Raw genomic sequence first — 13,567 nt, forward strand, 5'->3', positions numbered from 1 at the left:
CATGCGTCGTAATGATGCACTTTTCTTATACACGCCGTCACTTCCGCTGGGTGTGTGGGTAACTCCCACTGGCGCCTTGTTAGAGATGTTGTTGTTTCCGGAAATACCTCTTGCGTTCCAGCTTATGTTGGGAGCGCGCGCCGCAACAACGCACTTCTCTCATACACGCTGTTCGTTGGGGAGGCCTACAGCCATGTGAGGCTCTACGCCCACATTCTCCCTGATTGGCTGAGCAAGGTAAGAGTGTGAAACCTGACAATCGCTTCACTATACACACAGGGGGATGGTTCATTAGAATTGCACACACCCTCCCTATTTAGCAAGTGAAACACCAACCAATTAGAGGATCACCACTCCATATTTAATCAGGTCAGCTGTTGGAAATTTCAGTGCCATCCATACGCTGCACATAGAGGACTGCTTTGCCGTTTGTAAGTACTCCCTTTAGCTAAGTTTATGCAAGGAGGTAAATCTATGCATTTTGGTACAATATGAATTACCGTATCTGCTTTATAGGTAATTTGTGGTTGGACTACAGCTTCCAGTTTTCCTTTTGGGCTTATTTCCTGGGAATGGGACAAGGCAACCCTGGGTGCAAGTCATATACATGCTAATTCAGCTTGACACACACATGAAGGTGGACTTGAAACATCCAGATAGCCATTGTTTGTTCCAATTAATGTCTCACATAGAAACAAAAACCCCCCTTGCCATAGAATCCGTGAGTATGAGACTACATGATTCTATTTATATCTATTTACTTTTGGCTCTATAGGCTGCTTTATGCTGCACGTTATTTAAATCAGGGCTTTCTATTCAAATGGCACCTGGGGGTTTCTCTTTGCTTCCACTTTTCTCTCTGGTTGTGAACTACATCCAAGGTATGTATGGCAATTTTCCATATAGTGCAAAAAAATCTTTGCGCACACCTCTTTTCTATTAAATAGTTGCCTGCACATTCTTGGTCTCGCATGGTATATTCCTTTCTCTATAGGCATACATGTTTTCATTGGAAATGGATTTTAACAACTATTTGGCTGTACACATACTTTTTTGTGTTCACCATTTTAGGTCTAACTGATCTGGAAGTAATTTGCAGGACATCCTGTACTTGGTTGACATCTCGATAGTATTTGAAGTACTCTTCAGACATACTTATATTTTTCTAAATGGCAGGCATTTTGATCCTCGAACTTACACCTCACTAGGTAACGATTGGCAGACATTTTATCTGCTTAGCTAATTTTGTTCTGTGAAGGGAGTTGTGTGTGTGTGTGTGTGTGTGTGTGTGTGTGTGTGTGTGGTTGGGGGGGGGGATATGGGAGTTGGGAATCCCCCTCTTCTTCCTTTCTGTTTTATTTTTTTATTTTTATTTTTAATTTTTTTTGCCAGCCTGGTAAAAATAGCTTGTATGCTTTTAATTGAATTGTTTTATATTATAGATTGCTATATCATCAAGTTTGTTCACCCCTGATGAAGGTTCTGAATTATCAGCAACTGGAAACGCGTCGGGTGTGGGTGATATAGGACAAGCATTGTTTTAATCATATTTTGTTCTGTATATATGTTTGTACTTCCTGGTAATATTATGTACATTGTGTAATTTATTAATAAAAATTGTATATTATTGTGTCCATTTGTGTCCGGAGTTGATGGTCATTTAAAATCCCACCCATTCAGGGGGAAGCCTTTTTTTGATAAGTATATAGGGATTGGACCACTTCACCGTTATTTGACCCATTTTCAGTTCTTTTCTCGTTTATATATATATATATATAGGGTAGTAGATACCCAACCCCGCATATGGAACTGGTAATGGGCCAAGGAATTAGGCTTTATTAGGACCAATTTCCATTTTTTGAATATACTAACTTTGATGTACATATATATTTTGATTAGTGTTACTCGTTGGATGTAATCATGAAGCTAGAAAACTAGGCTGGAATAAGTGTGTGGGTTTTTTTTGTTTTTTTTTTTTTTGTTTTTTTTTTTCTCTTCTTTCCCTCTAACATGTTTAAAGGTAGAGAATTTGAGGCCCTTATGGGCCAATATAGAGAACATGGTCAAAAAGAAGCGAAAGAATCAGAAATGAATTCGCTCTTTTCTCAACTTAAAACTGTAGTAGAGAACAAAGTATCCCTCTATTGGCAGGTGGACAATTTTGAACATTATATACAGGATGACATTAATCCCCTAGGTTAGAGGATCCAGATTTTTCCAGCATTAGATAACCTAGATAACACCTTCAAAAAGAAATGGGAAAACAATTTACAGCAATGTGCTAAGGTCATGATGCGTCTGCTCATAGAGGAATATCAGAGGCGAATAGGCACATTGGAAAAGGAAATTGAGCTGATCTATAATAAACTAGATTCCTTCAAGGAGGCATCTTCCTATAAGGAACAGGAGGAACATATCAAAACTAACATAGACCTCTTGGTGAAAGATGCTATCTCAGCAAGGGAAAGAAAATTCTGGAGGGACAAGGTAGCCTTCAATGAGGGAAAAGCATATCGCTGGCTCCCTCGTAATCCGCAGGGTCGCCAATATCAGAAGGGGAATAAACAAATCCCCAAACGGCAAAACAACTTATATAAAAATAAAGAAGGAGATTTGGGTTCCAACTCATCCCTGAATTCCATGTCATCTACATGCTCCCAAACTTTGAAAAAAACAACTAAGAAACAAAAATGGCACTCGCCTGAATCGGTCTCGGCAAATAAGAAACAAATAGCAGAAACTCTAAGTAGCACACAATCTTCATCTCTACCAGGGGGGACAGATCGCACACTAAGATCAGGGAACACACGAAGTGTACCCCCCCCACAAGGACGCCCAATACCGGAGCTTTCACACACAAATGACAAAGGTGATAACATAGAGACACTATGACAAAAAACTGGTGTTCTAAACTTAGAGACGACTCTCAATGTCATTAATTTATCTAATTACGAACTGTCAACAGATGAAATGTCCCTTCTCAGTAAGGGCCTTACCTTTTGCCCTTCCTCCAATATTGACACTTTCGAAGCTATAAAAGACATACAACTTTTTGCAAGAAAACTAATTTTAAAATATCTATATACTAAACCAAAACAAGATATGACATCCCAAGAGAAGGAGAAACAAGCCGTAAATGACTTGGTATCCCTTTTGGAGGAACAGGAACAACGGGACTTAATTGACACCATAGATCTCGATGGCTTACTAATGTCAAATATTACCCACACTGTGGTGGGTATTCAAGACAAAACATGCTTAAAGAAAAAGTCAAACAAATTCCCTTCTTTGGCCAAAAACATGAACGATGGTAACTACGATGGTAACTAAGGACATTCGTAAGTTGTCAAATAGAACACCCGTGGACAACCTCTCAGACTCAGAAAGATTAGCTTTAACTACATTACAGAAACATCAGCTCACCATTAAACCATCTGATAAAGGGGGCAATATTATAGTTATGAACAATGAGCAATATTTTGCCATGTGTAACAAGATTTTATCTAACAAGGAATGGTACAGACGAACTTCGAAGATTCAAATCGAGAAATCGGATAATGAGTTCTTCCGGTTAATTGATCAAGCATATCTTGATAATATCATTACACAAAATACTTGGGAATTTTTGCGTACTAAACACGCTAAAATTCCCACTTTTTACAGTTTACCGAAGGTCCACAAGGACCTGAAGGACCCTCCCGGAAGACCTATAGTATCTGGTAGGGGTTGCATCTCGGAAAACCTAAGCAGATACATTGATGAGCAATTACGCCCATTAGTGACCAACCTACCTTCCTACATAAGGGACACTACCCACTTGTTACAACAATTGGAAGGCCTCCACATCCCTGACGATGCCCTCTTGGTCACGATTGATGTGGAGGCACTCTATTGCTCTATCCCTCATGAAAAAGGTCTAGAGGCTGTAAAACATTTTCTGTCACAATCCCATAGAGATGACAAACCACTACATCAATTTGTTTTAAAGGGATTGGAATTTATTCTGTCAAATAATACATTCTCTTTTAACGGATCCTATTTCCTCCAGATACAGGGGGTGGCCATGGGGACATGTTGTGCCCCCTCATACGCCAACCTGTATCTGGGGGAATGGGAGAATTCTTTTTTGTCACTTGACAATGTGCCCTGTGATCAGATACTTTTTTGGTACCGCTACATCGATGACATTGTTTTTGTCTGGAACGGTACCCGGGATGCTTTGATTCGCTGCATGAAACTCATGGAGGACAATGCCTTCAACTTGAAATTCACTGTAGCATACAACAGTTCTAGGGTAAACTTCTTGGATGTGATTGTTTCCAAGGACTCTTGTGGCCAACTGACCAGCTCCTTATATAGAAAAGAGACCGCGGGCAATACGATTCTCTATGCGACTAGCTCACATCCAGCCCCCCTCATTAAATCAATCCCATACTCCCAATATTTGCGCATTAGGAGAAACTGTACGGAGGAATCCACATTCAGGCTTGAGTCTAAAAAATTACAGGAACGCTTGTTACAGCGTGGTTATTCCCACACATGCTTGAAGAAAGCATTCAACAGAGTCTGTATACAAGAGAGACATAAGTTATTAAGGGGTAATCTCAGCAAAAGTAGGAAGGAAACTAAGAGCAAATTGGAACCGACCAGGTTGGTTATGACGTATACTTCACAACACACTGCTATACAAAAAATCATGAAGAGACATTGGCACATTGTATTTATTGACCCAATGATCAGACAATTTATTCCTAAAAACCCTTCAATCACTTACAGGCATTCGAAATCCTTGAGGGATCGTCTAGTGAAAAGTGAATACACGGGGGAATTTAGGGATGACCCATGTAAAAGACACGGTACTTTTAAATGTGGGGGCTGCCCCCAGTGTCAGTTCATAAATACAGAGCAGAAAGTGGTGCTGCCCAATGGAAGGATCCTCAAACCTTCACATTTTGCAAACTGTCGGACTTACGGGGTAGTTTACCTCTTAACTTGTAATTGTGGATCCTTCTATGTGGGCAAGACAAAACAACCGCTGTGCAAAAGAATGGGCAGACATGCACTCAGTGTACGCACGTGCAACCCAGACTTAACACTGGGTCGCCATGCACGTGACGCACATTGCGGCAGCCTCCCAAAGATCAAGTTTACGGTACTAGACCGGGTTCATCCCAACCCCAGAGGGGGTGACTGGGATAAAACTCTGTTACAAAGAGAAACTAGATGGATAGTGGATCTTTGTGCCACTAGCCCACCGGGCCTCAATGAATGTGTTAGTTTCCGACCATTTTTGGAGGGTTTTACTTCTGGGACATGGGATGGTCTGGAGGGCATGTAATTCAATAGGGCAATCAAAAAATGTTTAAAATAAAGGGTTAAAATAATAAATAATAGAAAACATTTTTGATTAATGTGTGTGACCATTTAGGGGCTGTAAATGACAACTGATGTAATTGAGGGAAATGTTGATTATTTTTTTGATTTTTGATGTTTTTTAAATTATTTTATTTTTTATTTTTTTATAATTACATTTTTTTTTTCATTCCCCCCTTTCTACCCCCCCCCCTCCTTTCTCCTTCCTCCCCTTCAGTTCCCCCCCCCCCCCTTTGGACTTGTGGTATGTCATTTTACTATTTGTGCGATTTAGCATGTTATCCAATGTCCAGTGACGGGCATTAGCCCCATGTTTACACATGTTTAACAGGAACACACACCAATCTTGATTGGGTACACATCTTTCTTTGGTGTTTTTTACATTTACACCTGTTGTGTTTTTTTGGTTTTTGTTTGGGAAATTACTCTGTGTCTTTCCCTCTGTGCCATCTTAGTGTGGCTTCCGTTGATGGCCTGCGTTCCAATACTGGCCGCCGCCGCTTTCCATCTTCAGGTAGAACAATACATCATATGACGCCGCTTCCGTTGGGTGCGCAGGCAATTTCCACCGGCGCTCCGGGAGGGACGTCAGTTCCGGAAAGACTACGTGCGTTTCAGCTTATGATGGGAGCATGCGTCGTAATGATGCACTTTTCTTATACACGCCGTCACTTCCGCTGGGTGTGTGGGTAACTCCCACTGGCGCCTTGTTAGAGATGTTGTTGTTTCCGGAAATACCTCTTGCGTTCCAGCTTATGCTGGGAGCGCGCGCCGCAACAACGCACTTCTCTCATACACGCTGTTCGTTGGGGAGGCCTACAGCCATGTGAGGCTCTACGCCCACATTCTCCCTGATTGGCTGAGCTAGGTAAGAGTGTGAAACCTGACAATCGCTTCACTATACACACAGGGGGATGGTTCATTAGAATTGCACACACCCTCCCTATTTAGCAAGTGAAACACCAACCAATTAGAGGATCACCACTCCATATTTAATCAGGTCAGCTGTTGGAAATTTCAGTGCCATCCATACGCTGCACATAGAGGACTGCTTTGCCGTTTGTAAGTACTCCCTTTAGCTAAGTTTATGCAAGGAGGTAAATCTATGCATTTTGGTACAATATGAATTACCGTATCTGCTTTATAGGTAATTTGTGGTTGGACTACAGCTTCCAGTTTTCCTTTTGGGCTTATTTCCTGGGAATGGGACAAGGCAACCCTGGGTGCAAGTCATATACATGCTAATTCAGCTTGACACACACATGAAGGTGGACTTGAAACATCCAGATAGCCATTGTTTGTTCCAATTAATGTCTCACATAGAAACAAAAACCCCCCTTGCCATAGAATCCGTGAGTATGAGACTACATGATTCTATTTATATCTATTTACTTTTGGCTCTATAGGCTGCTTTATGCTGCACTTTATTTAAATCAGGGCTTTCTATTCAAATGGCACCTGGGGGTTTCTCTTTGCTTCCACTTTTCTCTCTGGTTGTGAACTACATCCAAGGTATGTATGGCAATTTTCCATATAGTGCAAAAAAATCTTTGCGCACACCTCTTTTCTATTAAATAGTTGCCTGCACATTCTTGGTCTCGCATGGTATATTCCTTTCTCTATAGGCATACATGTTTTCATTGGAAATGGATTTTAACAACTATTTGGCTGTACACATACTTTTTTGTGTTCACCATTTTAGGTCTAACTGATCTGGAAGTAATTTGCAGGACATCCTGTACTTGGTTGACATCTCGATAGTATTTGAAGTACTCTTCAGACATACTTATATTTTTCTAAATGGCAGGCATTTTGATCCTCGAACTTACACCTCACTAGGTAACGATTGGCAGACATTTTATCTGCTTAGCTAATTTTGTTCTGTGAAGGGAGTTGTGTGTGTGTGTGTGTGTGTGTGTGTGGTTGGGGGGGGGGGGGGATATGGGAGTTGGGAATCCCCCTCTTCTTCCTTTCTGTTTTATTTTTTTATTTTTATTTTTAATTTTTTTTGCCAGCCTGGTAAAAATAGCTTGTACCGTATATACTCGAGTATAAGCCGAGATTTTCAGCCTCTTTTTTGAGGCTGAAAGTGCCCCCCTCGGCTTATACTCGAGTCATCGCCGTCTGACTGCTCGATCAGCGTATCGAGCAGACAGACGGCGGACATACTACAATTTGAAAGCAGCGCCTCCGCCTCCGCCTCCGCCTGTGATAGGCGGAACACTGAATTTCCCAGCAGCCTGTGTTCCGCCTATCACGGACATCGTCTCATCCTCGTCCGTAGTACGAGGATGAGACGATGTCCGTGATAGGCGGAACACAGGCTGCTGGGAAATTCAGTGTTCCGCCTATCACAGGCGGAGGCGGAGGCGGGGCTTTTGAATTTTAGAATGGCCGCCGAGGCGATCCTGGCAAGGCACGGGACGGAGGCAAGGCAAGGCACGGCACGGGACGGGACGGAGGCAAGGCACGACACGGGACGGAGGCAAGGAGGCAAGGCACGGCACGGGACGGAGGCAAGGAGGCAAGGCACGGCACGGGACGGAGGCAAGGCACGGGACGGAGGCTTGGGACACAGGTAGGCTGGACACACACACACACACACACACACACACACACACACACACACGGACACACACACACAGGGATGGATGGATGGAGACACACACACACAGGGATGGATGGATGGATGGAGACACACACACACAGGGATGGATGGATGGATGGAGACACACACACACAGGGATGGATGGATGGATGGAGACACACACACACAGGGATGGATGGATGGATGGAGACACACACACACAGGGATGGATGGATGGATGGACACACACACACACAGGGATGGATGGATGGATGGACACACACACACACAGGGATGGATGGATGGATGGACACACACACACACAGGGATGGACGGACACACAGGGATGGACGGACACACAGGGACGGACACACACACAGGGATGGACAGGCATGTCTCACCCTCGGCTTATACACGAGTCAATAAGTTTGCCAGTTTTTTGGGGGGTAAATTGGGGGCCTCGGCTTATATTCGGGTCGGCCTATACTCGAGTATATACGGTATGCTTTTAATTGAATTGTTTTATATTATAGATTGCTATATCATCAAGTTTGTTCACCCCTGATGAAGGTTCTGAATTATCAGCAACTGGAAACGCGTCGGGTGTGGGTGATATAGGACAAGCATTGTTTTAATCATATTTTGTTCTGTATATATGTTTGTACTTCCTGGTAATATTATGTACATTGTGTAATTTATGAATAAAAATTGTATATTATTGTGTCCATTTGTGTCCAGGGTTGATGGTCATTTAAAATCCCACCCATTCAGGGGGAAGCCTTTTTTTGATAAGTATATAGGGATTGGACCACTTCACCGTTATTTGACCCATTTTCAGTTCTTTTCTCGTTTATATATATATATATAGGGTAGTAGATACCCAACCCCCGCATATGGAACTGGTAATGGGCCAAGGAATTAGGCTTTATTAGGACCAATTTCCATTTTTTGAATATACTAACTTTGATGTACATATATATTTTGATTAGTGTTACTCGTTGGATGTAATCATGAAGCTAGAAAACTAGGCTGGAATAAGTGTGTGGGTTTTTTTTGTTTTTTTGTTTTTGTTTTTTTTTTCTCTTCTTTCCCTCTAACATGTTTAAAGGTAGAGAATTTGAGGCCCTTATGGGCCAATATAGAGGACATGGTCAAAAAGAAGCGAAAGAATCAGAAATGAATTCGCTCTTTTCTCAACTTAAAACTGTAGTAGAGAACAAAGTATCCCTCTATTGGCAGGTGGACAATTTTGAACATTATATACAGGATGACATTAATCCCCTAGGTTAGAGGATCCAGATTTTTCCAGCATTAGATAACCTAGATAACACCTTCAAAAAGAAATGGGAAAACAATTTACAGCAATGTGCTAAGGTCATGATGCGCCTGCTCATAGAGGAATATCAGAGGCGAATAGGCACATTGGAAAAGGAAATTGAGCTGATCTATAATAAACTAGATTCCTTCAAGGAGGCACTTCCTATAAGGAACAGGAGGAACATATCAAAACTAACATAGACCTCTTGGTGAAAGATGCTATCTCAGCAAGGGAAAGAAAATTCTGGAGGGACAAGGTAGCCTTCAATGAGGGAAAAGCATATCGCTGGCTCCCTCGTAATCCGCAGGGTCGCCAATATCAGAAGGGGAATAAACAAATCCCCAAACGGCAAAACAACTTATATAAAAATAAAGAAGGAGATTTGGGTTCCAACTCATCCCTGAATTCCATGTCATCTACATGCTCCCAAACTTCGAAAAAAACAACTAAGAAACAAAAATGGCACTCGCCTGAATCGGTCTCGGCAAATAAGAAACAAATAGCAGAAACTCTAAGTAGCACACAATCTTCATCTCTACCAGGGGGGACAGATCGCACACTAAGATCAGGGAACACACGAAGTGTACCCCCCCCCACAAGGACGCCCAATACCGGAGCTTTCACACACAAATGACAAAGGTGATAACATAGAGACACTATGACAAAAAACTGGTGTTCTAAACTTAGAGACGACTCTCAATGTCATTAATTTATCTAATTACGAACTGTCAACAGATGAAATGTCCCTTCTCAGTAAGGGCCTTACCTTTTGCCCTTCCTCCAATATTGACACTTTCGAAGCTATAAAAGACATACAACTTTTTGCAAGAAAACTAATTTTAAAATATCTATATACTAAACCAAAACAAGATATGACATCCCAAGAGAAGGAGAAACAAGCCGTAAATGACTTGGTATCCCTTTTGGAGGAACAGGAACAACGGGACTTAATTGACACCATAGATCTCGATGGCTTACTAATGTCAAATATTACCCACACTGTGGTGGGTATTCAAGACAAAACATGCTTAAAGAAAAAGTCAAACAAATTCCCTTCTTTGGCCAAAAACATGAACTTGAATGCTTTTGTTACGATGGTAACTAAGGACATTCGTAAGTTGTCAAATAGAACACCTGTGGACAACCTCTCAGACTCAGAAAGATTAGCTTTAACTACATTACAGAAACATCAGCTCACCATTAAACCATCTGATAAAGGGGGCAATATTATAGTTATGAACAATGAGCAATATTTTGCCATGTGTAACAAGATTTTATCTAACAAGGAATGGTACAGACGAACTTCGAAGATTCAAATCGAGAAATCGGATAATGAGTTCTTCCGGTTAATTGATCAAGCATATCTTGATAATATCATTACACAAAATACGTGGGAATTTTTGCGTACTAAACACACTAAAATTCCCACTTTTTACAGTTTACCGAAGGTCCACAAGGACCTGAAGGACCCTCCCGGAAGACCTATAGTATCTGGTAGGGGTTGCATCTCGGAAAACCTAAGCAGATACATTGATGAGCAATTCCGCCCATTAGTGACCAACTTACCTTCCTACATAAGGGACACTACCCACTTGTTACAACAATTGGAAGGCCTCCACATCCCTGACGATGCCCTCTTGGTCACGATTGATGTGGAGGCACTCTATTGCTCTATCCCTCATGAAAAAGGTCTAGAGGCTGTAAAACATTTTCTGTCACAATCCCATAGAGATGACAAACCACTACATCAATTTGTTTTAAAGGGATTGGAATTTATTCTGTCAAATAATACATTCTCTTTTAACGGATCCTATTTCCTCCAGATACAGGGGGTGGCCATGGGGACATGTTGTGCCCCCTCATACGCCAACCTGTATCTGGGGGAATGGGAGAATTCTTTTTTGTCACTTGACAATGTGCCCTGTGATCAGATACTTTTTTGGTACCGCTACATCGATGACATTGTTTTTGTCTGGAACGGTACCCGGGATGCTTTGATTCGCTGCATGAAACTCATGGAGGACAATGCCTTCAACTTGAAATTCACTGTAGCATACAACAGTTCTAGGGTAAACTTCTTGGATGTGATTGTTTCCAAGGACTCTTGTGGCCAACTGACCAGCTCCTTATATAGAAAAGAGACCGCGGGCAATACGATTCTCTATGCGACTAGCTCACATCCAGCCCCCCTCATTAAATCAATCCCATACTCCCAATATTTGCGCATTAGGAGAAACTGTACGGAGGAATCCACATTCAGGCTTGAGTCTAAAAAATTACAGGAACGCTTGTTACAGCGTGGTTATTCCCACACATGCTTGAAGAAAGCATTCAACAGAGTCTGTATACAAGAGAGACATAAGTTATTAAGGGGTAATCTCAGCAAAAGTAGGAAGGAAACTAAGAGCAAATTGGAACCGACCAGGTTGGTTATGACGTATACTTCACAACACACTGCTATACAAAAAATCATGAAGAGACATTGGCACATTGTATTTATTGACCCAATGATCAGACAATTTATTCCTAAAAACCCTTCAATCACTTACAGGCATTCGAAATCCTTGAGGGATCGTCTAGTGAAAAGTGAATACACGGGGGAATTTAGGGATGACCCATGTAAAAGACACGGTACTTTTAAATGTGGGGGCTGCCCCCAGTGTCAGTTCATAAATACAGAGCAGAAAGTGGTGCTGCCCAATGGAAGGATCCTCAAACCTTCACATTTTGCAAACTGTCGGACTTACGGGGTAGTTTACCTCTTAACTTGTAATTGTGGATCCTTCTATGTGGGCAAGACAAAACAACCGCTGTGCAAAAGAATGGGCAGACATGCACTCAGTGTACGCACGTGCAACCCAGACTTAACACTGGGTCCTCATGCACGTGACGCACATTGCGGCAGCCTCCCAAAGATCAAGTTTACGGTACTAGACCGGGTTCATCCCAACCCCAGAGGGGGTGACTGGGAAAAAACTCTGTTACAAAGAGAAACTAGATGGATAGTGGATCTTTGTGCCACTAGCCCACCGGGCCTCAATGAATGTGTTAGTTTCCGACCATTTTTGGAGGGTTTTACTTCTGGGACATGGGATGGTCTGGAGGGCATGTAATTCAATAGGGCAATCAAAAAATGTTTAAAATAAAGGGTTAAAATAATAAATAATAGAAAACATTTTTGATTAATGTGTGTGACCATTTAGGGGCTGTAAATGACAACTGATGTAATTGAGGGAAATGTTGATTTTTTTTTTGATTTTTTATTTTTTTTAATTATTTTATTTTTTATTTTTTTATAATTACATTTTTTTTTTTTCATTCCCCCCTTTCTACCCTCCCCCCTCCTTTCTCCTTCCTCCCCTTCAGTTCCCCCCCCCCCTTTGGACTTGTGGTATGTCATTTTACTATTTGTGCGATTTAGCATGTTATCCAATGTCCAGTGACGGGCATTAGCCCCATGTTTACACATGTTTAACAGGAACACACACCAATCTTGATTGGGTACACATCTTTCTTTGGTGTTTTTTACATTTACACCTGTTGTGTTTTTTTGGTTTTTGTTTGGGAAATTACTCTGTGTCTTTCCCTCTGTGCCATCTTAGTGTGGCTTCCGTTGATGGCCTGCGTTCCAATACTGGCCGCCGCCGCTTTCCATCTTCAGGTAGAACAATACATCATATGACGCCGCTTCCGTTGGGTGCGCAGGCAATTTCCACCGGCGCTCCGGGAGGGACGTCAGTTCCGGAAAGACTACGTGCGTTTCAGCTTATGATGGGAGCATGCGTCGTAATGATGCACTTTTCTTATACACGCCGTCACTTCCGCTGGGTGTGTGGGTAACTCCCACTGGCGCCTTGTTAGAGATGTTGTTGTTTCCGGAAATACCTCTTGCGTTCCAGCTTATGCTGGGAGCGCGCGCCGCAACAACGCACTTCTCTCATACACGCTGTTCGTTGGGGAGGCCTACAGCCATGTGAGGCTCTACGCCCACATTCTCCCTGATTGGCTGAGCTAGGTAAGAGTGTGAAACCTGACAATCGCTTCACTATACACACAGGGGGATGGTTCATTAGAATTGCACACACCCTCCCTATTTAGCAAGTGAAACACCAACCAATTAGAGGATCACCACTCCATATTTAATCAGGTCAGCTGTTGGAAATTTCAGTGCCATCCATACGCTGCACATAGAGGACTGCTTTGCCGTTTGTAAGTACTCCCTTTAGCTAAGTTTATGCAAGGAGGTAAATCTATGCATTTTGGTACAATATGAATTACCGTATCTGCTT

General features: G+C 42.1%; 1 long non-coding RNA gene across 1 annotated transcript; it reads left to right on the forward strand.

Annotated features, from left to right (window-relative positions):
* The first annotated feature begins 511 nt into the window (after positions 1-511).
* Positions 512-1,558, forward strand: LOC143942133 (uncharacterized). Its single transcript, XR_013264708.1, has 3 exons — positions 512-721; positions 1,072-1,208; positions 1,443-1,558. It is a non-coding gene; the product is annotated as an uncharacterized LOC143942133 (long non-coding RNA).
* The last annotated feature ends 12,009 nt before the right edge of the window (positions 1,559-13,567 follow it).

Source organism: Lithobates pipiens, unplaced genomic scaffold (assembly GCF_037356315.1).
Source record: "Lithobates pipiens isolate NorthernLeopardFrog02 unplaced genomic scaffold, aLitPip1_a1.2 Scaffold_30, whole genome shotgun sequence".
Taxonomy (NCBI): Eukaryota; Metazoa; Chordata; class Amphibia; order Anura; family Ranidae; genus Lithobates; species Lithobates pipiens.